The sequence below is a fragment of the Macaca fascicularis genome, chromosome 4 (assembly GCF_037993035.2).
Source record: "Macaca fascicularis isolate 582-1 chromosome 4, T2T-MFA8v1.1".
Taxonomy (NCBI): Eukaryota; Metazoa; Chordata; class Mammalia; order Primates; family Cercopithecidae; genus Macaca; species Macaca fascicularis.
This window is the reverse complement of record NC_088378.1, coordinates 21,822,547-21,831,411: the sequence shown is the minus strand read 5'-3', so window position 1 is coordinate 21,831,411 and position 8,865 is coordinate 21,822,547.

Sequence of the window (8,865 nt, the reverse complement as noted above, 5' to 3'; positions counted from 1 at the left end):
GGAATTATAAGATAAATCAAAGGGTCAGTGGGTGACTTCTTTTCTTAGAGAAAACACGTGTATGTGGAAGAATCAAAAGAAAGGAAACGACAAAGGGTAAAAAAGAACAATAAAAATATTTTGCTCTTTTATTTTAAAGAATGACACAGTTTGCATCTTCAATATAACATTAAAGCAGGTACGTGTGCCGAGATGCACACATTGGTCCATGAGCCAAGATGCTACTGATGGCACATTACTTCATGTACCCACATGGAGTCACTTAAGGAGAAAACAACTGGGGTAAGTGATCTGTTCACAACAGTAGTCATTGTAGATATGGCTGCTATTTGCTAATAAACTACTACAAAAATTCCTGAAAATGGGAGAGAGAGGATCAAAATGGGAAAGAGTGTACCTTTAGAACAGAGGGTGGTTGTACAATATGAGGATTTAATCTTTCTAGTAAAGATGTGGACATACAGAGCTAATAAATTCCTGCAGGCCTGTATGCAGGAAGGAAGGCTCACTCTATTCAACGTTAGGCTCATGGCCCTAAACTGCCTGGATCTCTGGGTAAGAAAGGGAATAACCTGAACCACTGGGATTCCCTGATGCTTCAGAGAGAGAACTGAAGACATTAATTCATCAAGTGCTCACATAATTCTTGGGCTTGCAAATTATTTCTCAGTGATTACCAGCAAGGCGTCTGTGGGACAACTTACATAAATTAATGCTTCATTTAATTTACATCTTTTTCTCTTTTAATAGAAAAGATTAAAAATCCTATAGTTGGCTGGGCATGGTGACTCATGCCTGTAATTCCAGCACTTGGAAGTCTGAGGCAGGGGAATCCGTCGAGCCCAGGAGTTTGAGAGCAGCCTGGGCAACATAGTGAGAGCCTCTCTCTACAAAAATATGTAAAATTAGCCAGGTTTCATGGTACGCACCTGTAGTTTCAGCTACTTGGAAGGCTGAGGTGGGAAGATCATTTGAGCCCAGGATATTGAGGCTGAAGTGAGTCAAGATTGTGCCACTGCACTCCAGCCTGGGTGACAGAGACCATGTTTCAAAAAACAAAAAGCAATGGCAGCCAGTGATTTTGAATTTGGGGTCCCTATCTCCCATAATACTTAAGTATTTTCTAGAATGAGAACAATTATATCATGCCCAATTGTAACTTCTATTAACGTTTTCTAGAATATGTAGATGAAAAAAAGATTTTAAATTGTATAAATATTGACACTCAGCAGACCCTTTTATCTCCAGGTAACGTTAATCAGACTTTGATGGCTACTAATAACTAATGACCATGAATAGAAAATCTCTTGGCTGTATATTATATTTTGGTTCTTAGAATAAGTCAACTGAAATATAGTTTCAGTGACTACCTTTTAATAAATATTATTAAAAGGATTAGTAATGCCCTACAAAATATACAAGTGTGCTCTTAAGATATTTGCTTTTGAGAAGTCCACAGAAGTTACTAAATATTTATTACATCTGATATTTGCTACAAAAATTTGCAGAATTTGGACTTAAAAGGTAGCTTTTATCATTTATTGAAGCATAATTGATCCTCAAGTTTTAATCGGCATTAGCCATTATTAACGTGGATGTCAAAATTAAAGAAGGAATTCTGGTTAAGTGATTCTTACATTCCAGTGGTGAATTATTTAGAATGCATTTTTTTATTCTTCCCTCTGTCACCCAGGCTGTAGTGCAGCGGTGCAATCATGGCTCACTGCAATCTTGACCTTCCAGGCCCAAGCAATCCTTCCACTTCAACCTCTCGAGTAGTGGGATTACAAGTGCATGCCACCACACCTGGCTAAATTTTGTATTTTTTTGTGGAGACAGGGTTTCATCATGTTTCCCAAGCTGGCCTTGAACTCCTGGACTCAAGCCATCCACCCACCTCAGCCTCCCGAAGTGCTGGGATCACAGGCATGAGTCACCACACCCAACCTAGAATGCACTTTTGATGGGGTCATTTCTTCTGCTTTAAAATAATATGAGTAAAAAAGGGTCAGTCACATTTTATGTCTCATATCCATCTGACATCAGTGGAGGAGTTTGCTGAGAGGTCAGCATGTTATACTCACATTATTTTGTTTCCTTATTTTTTTGTTTTGTGTTTACTAGCGTCTCAGCAAAAACTATAAACTTACAATGTTTAATTACTTATTTTATACAATTTATCCTATCAATAAAGTGCTTTAACTTTGAGAGTGTTTGGTCATATAGAAATTTTCTCAGTATTATTACTTTTAAAATGTAATCAACAACCACAAATAGAGCAACTGACTATGCAACGAGGAAAAATAGATTAAGCCCAATAAAATGAGAACATTTTAATAACAGTCTTTTTTCAGTTTCTGAGCCATAAAGCAGACGTTGACTCTCACTTTGATATATTCCATATCAGCGTCTTCCTTAGGAAGAGAAAATGCAGAATTTGATCTGCATCTCTAAATCTAGACAAATATTTTTAAAATGAAGGATTGAGCTATAAATATTGTCTATATAAATTCCAGTAAATGAACATATTTGCATATGGCTAATATTTGAGTTCTATATGAATTCTGAAACTTTGGCAGTATTTGTGTTTGCCAAGCACTGTTCTGTTCCAGTAGGCTTGCAAATTAAATATACTTCAGATTGTTCTAAAACAAAGGGGAATCCATTGTGAGTGTATCACGACCTTCTGCCCACCCCTACCAGTTGTTTTTCTTTTTTCTTTTGAGATGGAGTTTTGCTCTCGTTGCCCAGGCTGGAGTGCAATGGTGCAATCTTGGCTCACCGCAAACTCCACCTCCCGGGTTCAAGCAATTCTCCTGCCTCAGGCTCCTGAGTAGCAGGGATTACAGGCATGTGCCTCCATGCCCAGCTAATTTTGTATTTTTAGTAGAGACAGGGTTTCTCCCTGTTGGTCAGGCTGGTCTCGAACTCCCGACCTCAGGTGATTCGTCCGCCTCAACCTCCCAAAGTGCTGAGATTACAGGCGTGAGCCACCTTGCCCGGCTAGGAAAAGGCTTAAAATTTTAACCATTGTATTTACCACACTATCAGGAAAGTAAAGTGGAAACACCAGAAATGGGAGTGCAGACAGTTCTGTCATTAACTCACTGTGCAACCTTCTGTCATGCAAACGTTCTGGTGCTTAATTCCTTAGGTGTAAATAGATAGTTTCTATTCAATACAGCAAATTATGTGAGTGTGAAGATATACACATACACACAAGTGACACATAGAAATGCTAGATAAAATGTAACATCAAATAGTTCTTCTTACATATGCTAGAGTTCCAAAGCAAGAAAAAGATGTACGTAAGTACCAGAAACTACAAATAAACTTAAAATCAAAGGGGTGAGAACAGCTAAATATCTCTGAGGAGAGTCAGAGAAAGTCATAAGTGGGCTGGATCGAATGCCTGAAAGAGAATTGTGGCTGAAGCTGCATACCCTGTGCTTCGTGGGACCCTGGATCTTAGTTCCCTCCCTAAAGATTGGAGCCAGAAAGAGGAACCCAGCCCATGAAGCAGAAAAACTCTGCTCACTGGCCCAAGAACACATCATGGAAAGAAGGGTGACAGCACTGAGTGATGAATGGAAAAACAGTCACCATCAAGAAACTGAAACTGCAAGCCATGCATTGGTATTGGGTTCAATTTTTCATCACCTACATGTAATTAGACCACCAATTTAGAAATTAAAAATCAATATAGACATGAGTTATATAGATACATATATTTCCTACCTGTATCCATTGAGAGATATTGCCCAACAGCAAGGAGCACACCTAACACCTAGTCTTGCCTTCTGAACACCATTCTCTAGTAAAAAGAGCCCCAGATCCACACAGCAATGGCTGCTTCTGGAACTGGAATAGAGAAAATACAAGATGAGTCTAGAGCATCTTGTAGTACCAGAAAATAAAGAAATATTTGGGGAAAAAAAGGATACAGGCATGTCAAAGTGACATAGGGACCAACCTGAAAGAGCTCCCAATGGCTATATCTGGAACAACTGGAGCAAAAATATAAATAACATAATATTGGATTATAAGCCAAAGTATAAATGATTATACATGTTCATACTAATGTAAATAAATGATTGAATAGATAAATGAATAGGAAAGAAGAGGTTTTTTTACAGAAGACTTTAAATAATATATGTATGTAGATACTCCTCCCTCCAGGACCTCCCTCTAGGGTGAAGTGGATGGAGTGATTTGCATCCAAAGAAGAAAGATGGAAAGGAAAACACAGTAAATTTACAGTGGCAAGCAAGACCTTAATTAACCAAGTGCTTAATGTTAACATCACCAGTGATAAATCATTTGATACCACACACCCCTGATATGATGGAGTGAGAAATGGCACTCCACTTCTGTAATATTCTTCCTAGAAACTTACAACCTTCAATCTAATTATGAGTAAAACACTGACAAACAAAAAGTAGGGAATTCTATAAAATAAGTGATCAATGCTCTTTCAAATTTTCAAGGTCATGAAAGACAATAAAATAATGAGAAATTGTCACAGGCCTGAGGAGACTAAAAAAGCACGCTTTGTAGTATACTATCAGAGGTAAATACCTTACTGCCCCATAGAAGCGCCTCCACAACTCAAGACTCATAACATTTTTACAGAAAATAATATCATCTGTTTATGAACTAGAGTAAATATTCCAAAGTATGTGTGAAAATTACCCTCGGAAAAGAGTTAGTACATTAAAAAGGGGGGTGGGAGAGAAATTACTTACACACCAGGAATTTTAGATACTATAATACTCTTAAAGGAAATCTAAATTAAGTTTGAATAAAAAAAAAACCAAAAAAACAAAAAACAGAGCGACCAAGAAAAATATTTGTTTTAAAATGGCATTTAACAGGAACTAAATAATCTTTAAAAGTACTAAGGGCCCATGGATGCAAGGCTGGTTCAACATAGGCAAATCAATAAACATAATCCATCACATAAACAGAACCAATGGCAAAAACCACATAATTATCTCAATAGATGCAGAAAAGGCCTTCAATACAGTTCAACACCCCTTCATGCTAAAAACTCTCAATGAACTAGGTACTGATGAAACGTATCTCAAAGTAGTAAGAGCTATTTATGACAAATCCACAGCCAATATCATACTGAATGGGCAAAAGCTGGAATCATTCCCTTTGAAAACCAACACAAGACCAGGATGCCCTCTCTCACCACTCGTATTCAACGTAGTATTGGACGTTCTGGCAAGGGCAATCAGGCAAGAGAAAGAAATAAAGTCTATTCAAATAGGAAGACAGGAAGTCAAATTGTCTCTTTTTGCAGATGACATGGTTGTATATTTAGAAAACTCCATTGTCTCAGCCCACAAACTCCTTAAGCTGATAAGCAACCTCAGCAAAGTCTCAGGATACAAAATCATGTGCAAAAATCCGAAGCATTCCTATACGCCAATAACAGAGAGCCAAATCCTGAGTGAACTCCCATTCACAATTGCTACAAAGAGAATAAAATACCTAGGAATACAACTTACAAGGGACGTGAAAGATCTCTTCACAGAGAACTATAAACCTCTGCTCAAGGAAATAAGAAAGGATACAAACAAATGGAAAAACATTCCATGCTCATAGATAGGAAGAATCAGTATCTTGAAAATGGCCATACTGCCCAAAGTAATTTATAGAGTCAATGCTATCCCCATCAGGCTACCACTTTCCTACAGAATTAGAAAAAACTGCTTTAAATTTCATATGGAACCAAAAAAGAGCCCATATAGCCAAGACAGCCCTAAGCAAAAAGAACAAAGCTGGAAGCATCATGCTACCTGACTTCAAACTATACTACAAGGCTACAGTAACAAAAAGTGTGGTACTAGTACCAAAACAGATATATAGACCATTGGAACAGAACAGAGGCCTCAAAAATAACACCACACATCTGCAACCATCTGATCTTTGACAAACCTGATACACACAAACAATGGGGAAAGGACTCACTATTTAATAAATGATGTTGGAAAAATTGGCTAGCCATAGACAGAAAACTGAAACTGGACCCCTTCCTTACTCCTTATACAAAAACTAACTCAAGCTGGATTAAAGACTTAAATGTAAGACCTAAAACCATAAAAACCCTAGAAGATAACCTAGATAATACCATTCAGGACATAGGCATCGGGAAAGACTTCATGTCTAAAACACCAAAAGCAATGGCAACAAAAGCCAAAATTGACAAATGGGATCTAATTAAACTAAAGAGTTTCTGCACAGCAAAAGAAACTCTCATCAGAGTGAACAGGCAACCTACAGAATGGGAGAAAGTTTTGCAATGTATCCATCGGACAAAGGGCTAGTGTCCAGAATCTAATATCCAGAACTTCAACAAATTTACAAGAAAAAAACAAACAACCCCATCAAAAGGTGGGCAAAGGATATGAACAGACACTTCTCAAAATAAGACATTTATGCAGCCAACAAATACATGAAAAAAACTCATTATCAGTGGTCATTAGAGAAATGCAAATCAAAACCACAATGAGATATCATCTCATACCAGTTAGGATGGCATCATTAAAAAGTCAGGAAATAACAGATGCTGGAGAGAATGTGGAGAAATAGGAACGCTTTTACACTGTTGTGGGGAGTGTAAATTAGTTCAACCATTGTGGAAGACAGTGTGGCAATTCCTCAAGGATCTAGAACCAGAAATACCATTTGACCCAGCAATCCCATTACTGGGTATATACCCAAAGGATTATAAATCATTCTACTATAAAGACACATGTACATGTATATTTATTGCAGCAGTGTTCACAATAACAAAGACTTGGAACCAACCCAAATGTCCATCAAGGTGAGACTGGATAAAGAAAATGTGGCACATATACACCATGGAATACTATGCAGCCATAAATAAGGATGAGTTCATGTCCTTTGCAGGGACATGGATGAAGCTTGAAACTATCATTCTCACCAAACTAACACAAGAACAGAAAACCAAACACCGCATGTTCTCACTCATAAGTGGGAGTTGAACAATGAAAACGTATGGACACAGGGAAGGGAACATCACACACCAGGGCCTGTTGGGGGGTGGGGGGCTGGGGAGGAATAGCATTAGGAAAAATACCTAATGTAGATGACGGGTTGATGGGTGCAGCAAACTACCATGGTACGTGTATACCTACGTAACAAACCTGCACGTTCTGCACATGTATCCCAGAACTTAAACTATAATAATAATAATTTTTAAAAAGCACCCTGCCACAGCCAGACTTCTGTGGCTGCTTGGTGCTGCCTGTCTTGGAGCCACATTATTCTCTGTGCATCTGAGTAACTCACATGAAGGAGCCAAACCAACATAATGTCACATAATTCAGAGGACTAAGCAGAGAAACATATTCTAACAAGGTTTATAGCCTCAAAGAAGAGTGTGTTAAAGGTGGTTTTAGATTGCAAAGTGATTCTGTGCTGTGTCAAAGATTCATGGGGAAGGCATTCTTGAGTCACAGAGGATCTCAACTTAAATGGAAGGAGAGTAGGAACCAGCCTAATTGAGGGAATAATAGGAGTTATTCAGCATTAAAGGAAGGCTGCTAGCAAAAGAAAAACAATTGCTAATACCTGATTTGATTCTGGTGACTATTTCTCTCACCACTTTTTCTGTCCTTGGCCTTAAATTTCACCATCCCGAAATGTTTAGTCTGGAACTCTAGAAGGTTATGACAGTCTTTAGATCACCATCCATAGCACTTGTCCCAGTCTGAAATGACCTGTTTCTTTTTTAGTTAAATGTCATTTTTACTTTAATTAATAATAAATAATTGTATAGATTTTACGGTAAGCTACACTAGTTTTTATTGTGTTTTTTTAATATACACAAAATTAAATTTGCCATCTTAATTATTTTACCCTGTTTCTTCATATTTACATCTGCCTCTCCACTGTCATGTAAGTTCAGTAAGTTCAGTTCCCTGTCTGTCTTGTTCTCCTCAGAACTCCTTGAACTCGGAAGTGACTGGCACACAATAAGTAGTAAATAAATATTTGCCAGATGAGTTAATAAATCTTTAGAACTGCTGTTTTTTTTTTTTTTTTCCAGATTTTTACAGACAAATGACCTAGGGTTAATTATTTTAAGTTGAAAAATATCCAAGCTAATTCAAGTAAAAGTGAAGTTCAAAATAAATTAGCCAGGAAATTCTTTAATCTTCTGTGTTAGCTTTAGCTCTGTGGCCCCAATCTCAATGTATATTCTTCTCATCATCACCAAAGGGAAAGTTTTAATTATTTTATCCATTTTTTCTTAATTTAAAGCTCAGTAAAACTTCAGTCTTTTAATATATATATAGCTATACATGTATATAAGGTATATATGTATATATAGCTATACATGTATATAAGGTATATATGTATATATACCATTGGTATATATAGCTATATATATACATATATACCAATATATACATCAGTTTACCATATATAGCTATATATACATATATACATATATACATATATACACATATATATACATATATACATACTATATATACACATATATACACACATATATAGCTATATATATGGTAAACTGAAACTTTAGTAAAACTTCAGTCTTTCAGCATATATATATATATATATATTTGAAACTACACTTTTTTTCCCTCTTTTAACTACTCGGAGATGGTAAGATCTGTTTATTACTTCAAGAGATCAGAGGTGGTAATATCGTTTCCTTTCTTCATAGAGCTATGAGAATTAATTTTAAGAAATAAATCTATATATATCTTTGATTATCCTGGTGCTGGGTACTGTTAAAAAGCCCAAGATCCTGCTTAGATTTTAAATCATGTTTTATCTGTAATGTCTATAAAGGATGAATTA